Raw genomic sequence first — 13,836 nt, forward strand, 5'->3', positions numbered from 1 at the left:
CAATTGCCAACCCTTCTGATTTTCCTTAACTCAATAGTTGTGGAAAGGGTGGTGGGTTGCTATCTTGGTCTTAGCAGCCCCACATGGCAGGGCTCTTATGTGGATTATAACTGCCGAGCATTTGTTTACTTCTGACCAGTGCCTGAATTTCCAAAGACTTGGATTTGGTGACTGGGTCAAGAGAGACTATAGCTTACTTTTTACATTTATGTCATTTATTCAATCACCAGCTTTTATTGAGCATTTATAAAAACTGCATCCTGAACATACAAAGAAGTATAAGACAGCATGGCCTCAAGGCACCCACAGTCTGGTGAGGAGACAGACAATAGCATCAATAATTTTGACAGAGACAGATATGTGCTATAATAATGAAATGCCTGTAGTATTATTGGAGTTCAGAGAGACAGCAAAGAGAAGAAATTCTGAATTTAACCAAGGATAACAGATTTGAGAAGGATTCCAAGAGATAAGGATAATTTTGAAGGTCAGGTGAGTCTACCACCTGGATGTATTGGGGGAGAAAAATATTCTCGACTAAGGAGACATTATGTGCTGATGTTGAGACTGTCTCTTACCACCTTCACTGTTACACCCTTGTTTGATCCACTGTCATCTCTTGCTTGGTTCCTTGGAAGAGTCTTCTGGCTCCCTGATTTTGTCCTTGCCTTCATCCTTGTGCCCAGAGTGGTATTTTTACGATATCAGTTACATCAGTAAGTCTTCTATGGTTTCCCTATTTCACTCAGAGTAAACTCAAAGCCCTCCCAGTGTTCAAGGCCTTACATGAGTTGGTCTCCTTAAGTCTTCTAATCTCTAATAATACTATTATTTTCCCCTTTTGCTGACTCTGCTCCAACCCTCCTAGAGGATCTTTGGGGCTCTCTCTCCCTGAGGACTTTTGCACTATCTGTTTCTTTTACCCAGGACACTCTTCTTTCAGATGTCAGCATGGCTGTCTCCCTCAAGTCTGTCATTCTGTACTTAGATGTTGCCTTCTCTTGGGGCTCACCCTGAGCATACTGTTTAATTATAAACCATAAAAGCTCTTGTTTTCCTTTTATCCTATGTCATTTTCTATTTTTTTCCTATATTACTTACCCTCTTCTTTATGTACTGTAGAGTTTACTATGATTTATCATTTGTTGTTTGCTGTCCTGCACTAGATTATAAGCTCAAATATAGAGAGATCTCTGCTGTTTTGTTCACTGGCATAGCCCAAGGTACCCAGAACTGAGCCTGGCACACAATGGCCTGGCATACAGATAAATAATTATCTGTCAAGTGAAAGCCTGGACAAATGACAGATTGCACTGGGATGCTGCAAGCAGATGGGTGCATCTGAATGCTTTCAACAGACATGGATAAAGAAGAGCATACAGGTAGTTGAGGGCCAGGTTGTGGAGGGCTTTGTAGGCCCTGAAGAAAAATTTCCAACTTTATTCTGAGGGAATTAGAGGGCCTCTAAGGGATTTTGAAATAGGAAATGGAATAACAAGATCAAATATCTATCCCATTAACCAAGATAGAAAATCCAAGGGGAAAATGTCCACTTAAGTGAGATCTTGATATTTTAACTTTCAGGTATCTAGGATATAATGTGAGAAAGTCAGAAATCAGTATGTGAAATTTGACTGACACATCCCAGGGACGATGGCACTTGGGCAGTGTGGAAGATGAGCTGGGAGTCTGGCAGGCTGACTGGAATCTTGGCTTTGACCACTCAGCAGGACAACTCTAAAGAGGGCCCAGAGTTCATAACTCCAGATTTCTCATCACTTTCAAGAGCTGGTGAGGATTCCAGGAGACAAGTATAAAGTGTCTGATTTATTTCTCACTTAGAGTAGACAGTGATTGTTCCTACTTTCTCACAAGTGTGGGATTATGCATGTGTGTGACATCTAGGAAATGCCTCTACATAGTTGGAAGTCACCCTGGAAGATGACAGACCAAGAGCAGACAGGGTGTAGCCTGGAGACACCACCACTCTGGGTGTGGCCTGAGCTATGGGGCAGAATGAGACCTAGGCAAGGCAGGAATGGGAGAATGCTGAGAAACAGGTAGACACCAGTGTTTTAGGCTGGAGAGAGGCCAAGGAGGAAAAGCTCTGACAAACAACTTCAGAAAATCCCTAACTGCCCAAACCAGGTACAGACTTCTTCAGGAGAGGACTGCGTGGAGGGAGAAAGCACCAGCAGGGAGCATATGCTAAGATATGGAGAAGTATAGTCATAAAGGGAAGACAGAATGGACATTTGAACTAAGCTGGATCATGAAACTATATATATATATGTCTTTGGGTGGAAGAAGCCAGTAGAAAGAATATTTGGAGAATGCCAGAAATAAGGCATGGTGGCTAAGTGCTATTAGGGTTTGGAATCTGGGCTGAAATTCTGGTTTTGCTTCCTTGTAGCTGCATAATCTTGAGCAAGTTACTCTAAACTCCTAAGCCTCAAATAAAAATGAAGATAAAATGATCACACCCTCTACTGCTGTGTTGGGGGGCCCAGGTAAGAGACTTGGTGAAGCTCTTAGCAGCATATTGGGGAAGGAGTAGGACACCGAGGAAGGAGGCAGTAGGAAGAGATATGCCCCAGCCCCTGCACGGCAGGGTCTGTCTTCAGATGAGCCCTAAATGTTTTGTTCTGCCAGAGAAGGAATGGAGGTATTTGGCTTGAGACAAGGACAGAGGCAGGTTGGACAAGAGCAGAAGGACCTGGGATGGTTGCTGACTTTACCTGTGAAGTGTGGGTCAGCTCTTCTACAGCTGGCTGGTCAGGAAGGGCAGGGGGGCCAGGAAGGGAGGTGTGGGATAGGAACCCTCAGCTATGAGAATGATGGGGAAGAGCTGGGAAGGGTTAGCTCAAGAAGTTGGTGCCCAGTGCAGTCACACAGGACCTCACAGTTGGGTTTTAATGTTCTGTGCTTTCCATCTCGAAATTTTAATACTTTTATCTTTGAATTGTGTCCTTTAACTGAGTTCAGTGAGAAAATAGGGAATGTACTAGGGACTTGGAGCCTAGCTCACGTGTGGTTCTACCTCCCAGGACAGGTCCTCTGCTTTCTGCTCCCCTGTTCTCACGTGCCTCAGCCTGAGGCAGGAGTTGAAGTCAGATACACGCCTGCATTGAGATGTGAACAAGGCCCAAGCATCTGCAAGAGTCAGCACTGGCCTGCCAGCTAGTGTCCTTGCACTGGAGGGAGCACAACATTAAATAGCAAATAAAGAGATATGGAAGCAAGAAGAAGGCTTTTTCTTTGTTGTTTGAACAAGGATACCTGCATCTTCATTTTGCACCAGGCCCCCATTTATGGGACTACAATTATGTAGTCAGCACCAAGGAGAAGAAAGGATTTGCAGAAGCAAAAGGGCTGCAGAACAGACTGCGCAGAGCAGCCGGACTTGGAGCCCACCAGTTCCTGGTGGGCAAGCAGGATGGCATTCTCCAGAAGCTCCATCAGCCCAGACACAGGAGTGTAGGAAGTAGCGAGGGCAAAAATTAGCGAGGGATGGCTGTGACAGGTGAGAATGGTGGAGCTCCAAGGCAAAGGGACTATCTGTGGTAGGGCAGGAGAATACAGATGATCCAGAGGTAGACCCGTAGAAGGAACTCAACCCAGAAGGAAAAATGTGAAGATGCAGCATGAGGAACAGATTTAGTAGGAGCCAGGTACAGAAGGAAGTATGCTCATGGAAGATTGGTCAGAATAGGGCATTTGAGAGTTCAGAATTTCCTGAATATTTCCAGAACAAGTTCTCGTACATCTCATTAGTAAAGTTTGTAATTTGCACCCTCCTTTTTTTGCCGTGCATTTGCAAACAAAACATTGCTCTCAGATTCAAGATTTAGACTTCTGAATCATAGTACAACTCATTTTTTTGTATAAGTAACATATGTTTGGTGTCTTTAAACACAATTACTTTTGTATAATAAAAGTGTTGATTTGATGATGCGACATTTTCTGCAAGTGTGTTTAAGAGAGTTTATGTTTTCATAAGTTGCAATGAAACTCAATTATGTATGTGTAATAAGGCTTCTGATTGTTACACTTAGACTTTTCTGTATAATGAAGCCAGCAATTAGAATTTGCTTGCTCTATGGCTTAGGAAAACACACTTGTTTTGGAGACAAAAGACTCTTAATGAGCCCCCTTTTTTGTTAATTTTTTTTTGTTGTTGTTAAAAACCAGTCTATAACTCAAACATATAATTAGATTTCTTAAAGGTTTGGATTTTTTTGTTGTTGTTATTTTTTCCCTCTAACCACAAAACAAAGCAAATAGCAATAACTTCAAGGCACACATTGTTTCAAAGCTGTGAATCTTGCTATGATCTGCAGTTTTACCTTAGAGGTACCTCCAGAGCATAGTGTCATCCTGCTTTGCTAAGGAGGCAGAGGCCTGGCATGGCAGCTCTCTGACTGAGTAGAGAAATGTTCTTTACAAGTATTGCACAGGAATTGGTCTGGACACTGCCTCGAGGTGAGCACTGATGTTCTGCTTGAGTGTCAGCCTCAAGGTTAGCCTGGCTCAGGAACAGAGTCCCACCTCCCCTCCCAGAGGCTACTACTTGCCTTGGAGCCCTGCTAGTGCTAAGGTGGAGGAGGCAGTCCCTGCACTGACTGTGTGAGTGCTGGCAGGAGTTATCTCAGTGGCCAAAGGAACTTCCTTGTTCTCCCCCTTTCCATCTCCGCCAGGGTGACAGCAGTTCATCATCCCTTCTTCACTTTTGGCCATACATTTCACTGCTAGCCATTTGCATCATTTTCAAAGAAGGCTGGTTTTCTTCTGGTTGTTCAAGCATGTGGGGAAGGGCCCATGGGTGAAAATTTCCTCCATTATGTATCAGTTGGAAGGAAGCCCTTCTGCCTTTCAAGATGTTCTCTGTGAAGCCTACTGTTAGAAAGGCCCTGTTCTTAAAGGTGCTAAACTGTTTTGTCATTATCAATCATTGTTTACTGAAAATTCATTTTTATAATTTATAATATGCTGAGAAAGTTTTCAGTGGTCTTGATCAGTCGGTATCCAGTGAGGAAAACACAGAAAACTCTATGTCAAGCAGAAGAGGGTTTAATATAGGCAGTTGGTTACACCCATGCTCGAATGATGAGAAGAGAAACATGGTAGCATGGTTTTACCCAGGGCATAAAAGCATGCACTGGTGCTCTGATATACCTGGAGCTCCATGAGAGGCAGATATTGCTGCCATTGGAATCACTGCCCTCTGCTGCCAGCAGGAACAAGGAGCTCACACCCTGCTGGTCAAACCACCAATGATACTGCCAGAGCCTTCAAATCGCCTGAAATCCCTTGTTGTTGCTAGAGCCAGAAGGAGAATAGCTTCCCCCTCCCTCCTGCCTTCTAGTCTCCAGTGAGCACCACTCACTAATAGCCTGTATCTGGCCAAGGGTTCTGGGCCCTACAGTTTCCAGTTTTTCACCCCCTGTGTTAGAGATGAAGGCAAAGCAGGGTGGAAATGGGTCTGAGTATCAACCTACCATATTTGGTACATTGAGGGCATGTGACAAGAGTGGTATAGAAAACATAACCTTGTAATCGCCAGCGATATATCCCAGCAAACCCCAACCACAACTGTGGATTTCATGTTCAATCAACTCTCTGAGCAGTGGAGGAGGGAAAACGTAGTGGGGCATTCTGTTGGGAATTATCAATATGAAGGAAAGACAGGTTGGTCGAGTCTGATTGCTGGAATTAACAATCTCCAAAACTAAAAAGTACTCCATTCAGCCACTTCTCAGAGGCAGACTTTTAAATTTTAAACAAAGGATCCAATTAAATTTGATCCAATTTAAATCCATTCAGTTCAGAAACCTTTATTAAATATCTACGATGGATTGTGCCCTGGGCTAGATAGTATAGGAGTTACAAATTTGTGGCTGGCAGGCAGGCTCTATGCTGCCACTATAGATCTAAGTTAGAATAGACTCTTGGTCCCCCAAACTCTTGGTTTTGGTTTCTTCGTTATTTAACTGCATAGACTGTATATCTCCTTGGGAGAGGCATTATCACCCCCATGTTTCATATAAAAGGTCATTTATACTGAGAATTTCTTATGTGCTCACACTATGCTAAGCTCTAGAAAAGCACCATCACATGAAATTCTACCAGGATCCTTGAATGTAGCTATAATCTTAAATTTTATTGTGCTTTTCACATAGATGAAGAAACTCAAGCTCCAAGAAGTTAAAATGACCTGGCCAAGGGAGCTACCAGGCTGTCGGCAAACTGCTAGTCCTTAAGCCCTGTGCTCATACTAAGATGTGCTATTTCTCAGGTAAGACTCCATGTTAGTGATCTAGTCCAAGGAGCTGTGGTATTGTTCAGTTCCAAAGATTTTCCTGCTTAGTTGCACAGTCCATGAAGTCTCTGGACCTGATTTCTATTTCAGCTTCAACATACCTCAACCATGTTGCTCATCTTTGGCCTCCATTCCTTATCTGTAGGATGAGAGGTTGAGTAAGAGACTTTCCATGTGGGAACAGGGCTTGCATAGGTGCCTCCAGCACTTCCATTTTCCCTGTCCTGTTGACAGTCTAATTTTCCCTCCCATCATGCCTGGCTCCTCATTGCCTGTTTCACATACTCACCAAACAATTGTATTCTTGCCTGCCTAGAGCATGCTGTCTTTTCTTGCTACTTGCCTGGAGTAGACTCAATCTCTAGGCTCCTCCTCCTGCAGATAGCCTCCAGCTGAACCTGCAGAATGCACAATGTTCTCACCCTCCTCTGAACTCATACCTAGCATACATTTGGTGCAGGTTTTTATCTGAACTGCCCATTTGACCAAGTGATTGGGCATTTTTGTTAACTTTTCACATGGGCAACTTTCACATGGGTCTCCCTAGTGTTTGAACTTTAGGAGTTGGGTGCGACACATGTGGCATACTTTTCTTGTGTCCTCATAATGCCTAGTATGGCCCTCAGCTCATGATGGGAGTTACTAAATATCAACTAGTGAAGGAACTGGAGAACCATCTACTTACGTGTTAGTGGGTCAGGGAATGGAGAGGCCAGTTGTGGCTGTGAGGGTTAGGAAGGAGTTCTCTGAGAAGGTGGGCTTGGAGTAGAGTTTTGGAGTTTGGAGAAAATTTGGAAAGGCAGAAGCAACTGAGTATGAAGAATATAAATGGCACAGCACAAGTAAGGAGAATGTGGGGAAGGAGCATGGTACTTGGGAGAGCCTGCAGAGAGAACTGTTAGTTGAAACATGTGAACAGACTAGGCTATGAGAAAACAGGCTCAGGATGTGGAGTTCATGGGAAATAGACCGGCATCAGAGGGAAAAAGGTGGTGGTAGATTTGGAGGGTTACTTGGCACTTTCTATGTGCTGGGAAGACAAAGTTGGGGAAGAGATAATCTCTTCTTGATTATACAGGAGTTTATAATTAAGGGAGGGGGATGAAGACAAGATCACAGTGAGCCTCCACACTAAGAGGAACATACCTATGTCAACAGGAGAAGTGCTCTAGGGCTCAGAGATGGGCTCAATAAACCCTGGAATGTGATGGTGGTAGGCATGGGCACTGAAGGCAGAGAGCTGGGTCAAACTCAGAGCTCTGGAATTTACTGGCTGCCTTATTGTGGGCAAATTCCTTGATTTCTCTGGGCCTCTGTTTCATTATCTTAAATATGGAGAAACAGTAGTTCCTAACCATAGAGTTACTATGGGGATTAACTAAGATCATGGATATGAAATCAGCACAGTGTAGGACCTGTGTGGGCACTCCATAATTGTAACTTCCTATTGAATATTTATTTCAAAGAAAGAAAAGATGACCTGTGATTGAAAGAGGCTATTCTAGACTTCATTAAGGTGCCATGTGGGATAGACTTTGAGGAAATGATGGAACTTAGCAGGTGGAAACTCAAGACTGGCATGGCAAGAGACCGGACAGCACAGGGGCCTGTGTGGAGGGGAGGATGTGCCTGGCCCCTGTGGGGAACAATAGATTGCCCAGTTTTCTGGAAGCAGAGTGACAGTTTGGAAAGACAGCTAAGGGCTGTTCAGGGCCTTACAGGCCAGGCTGCTAAGCTTATTCTTAGTGGCCCAAGCAATGGAGTGACTGTGGCATTCCTGTGGACAGAACCAGGTGACATCAGACATGGGCCTGGGATGGGATCCAGAGCAGTACATAGGCTAGAGGGGCTCTGTCCCCCAGATCTGTACTGGTTAACCTATTGAGGCAAATTCACTTTTTTTCAAAGTCAGTCTCAGAGAGAGAAAGCCATGTGAATCCAAATATCTGGGCAGCAATCCCCAGAGGCACCAAAGGTAATGAAACATCGGTATCTGCCACTCTTATCTTTTATTGCTGATATACAGATAATGATGCCAATACCCAGCTTGGGAGGGAGGAGGAAATGCTGCTGGTGCAGCTTCTTCAGTTCATCTCCTGGATGGTAGAGAGGAAGGGAGAGGGGACAGGGAAAGTACCTGAAAAACAAGCCCTCCTCCTCATTCAGGTATAAAGTGAAGGCAAAATAAGCTATTCCCTACCACAGAGAGCCATCTGAAAATAGTGAAAGTTTCCCCACCCTTCTGCCTGGTGGTAGTGCCTGGCTCCATTACCATTGTACCTCATGGCTATATAATGTTTCATAATTTTCAAAGTGGTTTTACATCTAGTATCTCATTTAGTATGCATCATGAGGAAAACTAGACTCAGGAGGTGACAGGACTCAGGCAGGGAACCTGTCCAAGGCCATTTTGTCACCTCCAGCTCAACTTGAAGAAATTAGTCAGAGTGGGGATGGTGGAGAATGAGGATGCTCCCCCAGTGGTCTCTGGTAGATCTGAGATCAGAGCTGGAGGGTGAGAAGCTGAGTGGCAAGTCTGCCTCACCTGCCCCTTCCACACCTATGGCACACATTGATGATGGGTCATGACAGGCTTTCCTCTGAGCCCAGACAAAGCCTCAGGGTCCTTCTCAAAGCAATGTTGGGCAGCCACTACTAATTGGTCGGAACTGGCATTCAGGATGGAATCTATTTGCTCTTCTGCATTAAGCCATTGTCCAGAGCCTCTCCTTGTTAAAATGTCAATAGTGGAATGTTAAGGTATTAAACCATTATCAGCCCCTGGCACCTTCATGTAAATTCATTTGTCAGATTGCTGTGTGCAAGCCCTCAAAGGAACTAATCTAGAATGGAAGAGTTTGTTTACTAAGGAACGTAAGGCCTGATGGGAGCATGGAATGACTAGTGGTGACTCCACCAGCAGATAGTCAGATTGTTTAACAATCTTTAGAGAAAATGTATTGTCTATACTCAGAAGTTGGTATGGGACCTTGGGCAAATCATTTAACCCTATTAGTTTCCATTTCCTTACCTGAAAGATGAGAATAAGGACATCTGATCTGCCCACTCCAGAATAACTGTGAGAGTGAAAGCTTGTGAATGTATTTTGTATTTTATAAAGTATAGTACAAATGCAAGGGCTGATCATTTAGTTACATTAGGAAGAGACAAGCTCTCATTCCTCAAGTCGCGTGCACATGAAGGGTAAGGAAAAGAGAGAGAGGGAGGAATTAATATTTATTAGGTTCCCAATTGCCATTCATCTTAAGTATATTGGCCCATTTAATTTCCACAACCACCCAGTGAGGTTGATACTGTGGAGCCCATTGTTCTATGGACCACACAGCCAGTATTTTTCAGAGACAAGATGTGAACCCAAGTGTATCTGAGTGTTCTCCTTACAGCATAATCCAGGACCTCAACTGCACACACGTGTACTCTCTCCTTCACTGACTGCTTCCTGCAGAATAAGTTAGGGCCCAGGTCAGAATGAGATGAGTGGGGAACAGGCAGGTGCCCTGAGACCAGAGCCCTCCAGACAGGCAAAGCTGGCTGGTGATTTGGAGATCCACAAGAAATTATTAGAAAGGCACAATGGGAAGATCAGAAAACTACTCTCCAGGCCTATAGCAGGTGAAGGGCAGCCACCTTGGGCAGAAGCATCCAGAAGACCTTTGCACTCAGGGTAATTAGTGCACATTCCCCATGGGGGCAAAGATCAAGTTATAGAGGGGCAAAGCTGGGTTATAAGTAGAAGCAGCTTGTATAGCTGTTAGAGGTATGAGTGTAAATCCTGAGATGTGTCAAATTATCCATATTCTCTGAAAATATTTTAGCCATGTAATCATCCATTTAAGTTATTTGCTATCATCATAGCAAAGATGGATATGCAGTATGGGTACATATGACCCAAAAGATATATGTTCAATGAAACGCTTAAGGAGCATCGTGGCACAAATAAATGCCAATGGTTTGAAGTAATTTTAGTTTGGCTTTCATGCACTTGAGGAGTTGCACGGAGTTTGGAACACCATGATAAAGCAATGCTTTGGATATGGCTGCATGCTTTGGATATGGCTGTGTGGGGTTTGATGGTTTGGGGATAAGTGATGCTCACCCTGTCAATGTCCCTAAGGGACGTAGCATCATGAAAGATCATTTCAGTGTAACATAACAACTGATTTTTTTCATGCTCTTGCGCTGATTATCTCAAATCAAACATCTTTGATATACTTGACCAAACAATATGGAATACTATTTTTTTTTTCATGTGCTAGTTAAACATAGTTTGTACCAAAGGCTAAAAGTGGGATTGGGGGAAAACAGACTGCCCATGTTTCCTGCTTCATGGTTTTGCTTCACCTTGGAGAGAGAAAGCCCAGGGTAGTTACTCACAGAGGAGAGGCATTGGGTCCTATGGGCCCTTCCACGTAACACAGAAGGAGGAATCTGCAAGAACAGTGTCTCTTCTGGCTCCTTTACTGCTGTGCCAATCTGTATAGTCATGCTACCAGGAAGCTATGGGGAAAAAAAATCTTGAAGGTTGTGGAATGAAAGGAGGAAAAACAGCAGTACAAACAAGAAACAGAGATGAAGCAGGCCAAATTAGTAGATCGTAGCTCAACCTCCAGGTTGAGGAATTGTTATATTATACATGGATGCAGAATTAAAGTAACAGCTACAGCTCCTCTGGCACTTCAAAAGAATTCCAAAATGACATTCTCAGTTCTCCCAAAGCCATGGCCCTGGCAGAGGCTGCAGAGGCCTGGCAGGGATGCATGGGGCTGGTCACAGGATCAGAAGACATTCTGGCTCTTTTATGGATGAGATCACTAATTATTAAGAAAAAGGATTCAGCTTGTTCTATGAGGTCCCAAGGGACAGAAGCAGGTCCCAGCGATGGGCATTGTGGAAAGAGATGTTTTGATTCATTATGTGATAGATCACTCTGACAAAGCAGAGTGGTCCAAAGATGGAATATTTTGCGTTAGGCTCTCATATGCCTGTACCCAGAGCAGTGACACTATGGACTAAGTTTGCTGAGGGTGTTAAAATGACTGGCTCCTAAACCTGACTGCATATTGGGCTTACCTGGGGAATTTATTAAAAAATATGGATTCCCAGCCTCCTTCTCTAGAGCTCATGTTTCAGGAGGTAACAGAAGAGAACTGGGAACTTATATTTTTAACAGATTCTCAAGTGACTCTTGTTTGTGGAATAATATCTGGAGTAACTTTTTATGAACAAAATTAAACCAGTGTTTGGCTCATTGCAGTTGGTGTTCTCCAAACCCATTCCTCTAAACTCAATTAGAATTTCAATTTTAAATCCACCCCAAATCTCTAGCTCTTCTGCCCTGAGCAAGTCAAGTTCTGTGGCTCTCTATTGTGTTCAGTGCTCCTCTCTGAGCTCTGTTCAGAGGCTCCATGCAGCCCTAGCTGCTCTCCAGGTCTTTGTCTGGCATGCTTCCTTCCAGATGAAGAGCTGGAACAGGTGCAACAGTAATTCTCAGGCTAGAGTAATTACATAAGAATATTTATGATTTTACATTAAAAATGCTAATAGTTTATCTAGGAAGCAGCCACAGAGAAATAAAGTGATAACCTCATTATTTTTATTAGTATTGATAATAATGATTGTTTCTCAATAATTTTATGGAGGTATATATATATTTTTAAATTCAAGAAAGTGACTACCCATGGTCTAGGTTATTTTTCATCAATCAATCAATCAATTATTATCTCCATCATCTAGTTCTCATTTTTATCTTGCATGTATTTGATGGGGAGAAAGTAACCTGAATCCTTTTACTATCTTATGCATTTGGATACAAAATAAATAGGAGGAAGAGGAAATGGTCAACTCACAATTCAGTCATGCAAGAAATTTCTATCCTTCTTGGGATGACAAAAGTGACTCCTCAGAATGTGACTCTGGCACTTGAGTAGGATAGCAAGCAGGTTTGGACAACACTTCCTAACCCTGGAGGGTTTCTATGTGTTCTAAGCAAATGAGGCCTTTCTTTTTTTTTTTTTTTTTAATTTTTATTTTTATTTTATTTTATTTTATTTTTAAATGAGGCCTTTCTAAATGTCAATGCTTTTTTGGGGTCACTTGGCCATACCACCTGCGGGTCAGACATGTACAGACGTAACTGTGGTTGGTTTGTATTGCGTAACAAAAGCCAATTACAGAGAGGAAGAACAGAGCCCCATGAGGGTAGGTCAGAATGAGCAGTCTGGTATTTTAAGACTGTATTTGAATTCATCCTAACCCAGGATTCCTAGGGGACTGATGCTCACTGGAAAGGGGACAGCACTGGGCTGCTATAGTACACCATAAGCTGGTCATGAGAAAAAGAGAGAGAGAGAGAGAGAGAGACTGATTCACAGTTAAGATTAAGCTTAGAGCCTCCCAACAGGCAACAGAAGAGTGATGATATGGAATCTACTGATTCCCAAACCCTCTCTCTTTTGTGGATTCCATAATGCTATTCCTGTTACTATGGAGAATGGCAATCCCATTATTGCACATATCACTTCCTATTTGGTATTTATTGAGGGAATGCCACAGACCCACAGTTGATGTTGCTGCCTTGAGGAGAAGTAGTTTCTTTTTGTTTCTTTTTTTTATACCTCATCTCCCTATCCCCATGCTCTGCACACTGTCTTTCAATGTTGAACTACACGTGTTTCATGAAAACACTGTATAAGGCATTAGGAAAATACTGAGGAACAACAGAATTGTTGCTCTATTATCTGGTTATTCTGAATAAATTTCAAATAGTTAAAAGCACACTCTCAAATACTCTGTTGGAATTTTGACTCCATTGCTATTTTAGGGTATTGGTATCTTTCAATAGATTTATGTGACCTGGAGCAAGTGAGTTAATCCTCTAATTCTCAGTTTTTTCATCTATAAATGGGGAATAATATTTAACTGATCTTGTTATGAGGATTCAATTCGGTAATGTGTCAAAATACTCACCAAACAGCCAGATACTTTGTAAACACTTAGCATGGATCAGTTCGGCTTTGTAGGAGCAGCACTGTGTTATTCGTAGTGCTTTTTCACTTGCATGAATTGGACACCTCACCACCTAGAGGTCAGGGCCATGCCTTTCTCTTGTGGACTTCATAGCAACCAACATGCAGGAGGTCAAGTAATTTCTTGTTAGATTGCCTCTTTTGGTTCTTCTTACACATTCTACCGAATTGCCTTGCCTCTGGCTATGCTATTTCAATACAGCGCCTTCATCCCCTCTATGTTTTGTGGTAATAAAAATATGGCAATGAATGTAGTCGTGGCATTAATTACACATGGTTCATGTAGTATCTGAAGTGAGTGAATGAAGAAGGAGAATTTGGTTACTCCAAGGCATCGGGGCCTCACAACCAATAATTTACTGTCTCTACTAAGTACTTCTGGATGCTCTCTGGAGAGGGGACATGCTGTTTTATAACCAAGGGCATAATTCATTCCTATGAGATCAGGTGGTCAGAGAGTCAAATGACGGC

The 13,836-nt window shown here is 42.9% G+C and overlaps 2 long non-coding RNA genes across 12 annotated transcripts in view; one reads left to right on the top strand and one right to left on the bottom strand.

The window, feature by feature from the left end:
- The window catches only part of LOC140635166 (uncharacterized), a 337,126-nt gene that overhangs the window by 264,922 nt on the left and 58,368 nt on the right, over positions 1-13,836 (top strand). For 6 of the 7 annotated variants that reach the window (XR_012032491.1, XR_012032494.1, XR_012032489.1 and 3 more), the window contains one exon: positions 6,180-6,295. This is a non-coding gene — a long non-coding RNA (uncharacterized lncRNA). Of the gene's footprint in view, positions 1-2,413; positions 2,511-3,047; positions 3,524-6,179; positions 6,296-13,836 lie in introns of all 7 variants that reach the window. The other variant, XR_012032492.1, reaches the window with a different exon arrangement.
- The window catches only part of LOC140635167 (uncharacterized), a 39,396-nt gene that overhangs the window by 21,754 nt on the left and 3,806 nt on the right, over positions 1-13,836 (bottom strand). For 3 of the 5 annotated variants that reach the window (XR_012032495.1, XR_012032498.1, XR_012032496.1), the window contains exon 3: positions 10,715-10,837. This is a non-coding gene — a long non-coding RNA (uncharacterized lncRNA). Of the gene's footprint in view, positions 1-6,608; positions 6,718-9,462; positions 9,780-10,714; positions 10,838-13,836 lie in introns of those variants that run through there. The other 2 variants (XR_012032497.1, XR_012032499.1) reach the window with 2 other exon arrangements.

Source organism: Canis lupus, chromosome 6 (assembly GCF_048164855.1).
Source record: "Canis lupus baileyi chromosome 6, mCanLup2.hap1, whole genome shotgun sequence".
Classification (NCBI taxonomy): Eukaryota; Metazoa; Chordata; class Mammalia; order Carnivora; family Canidae; genus Canis; species Canis lupus.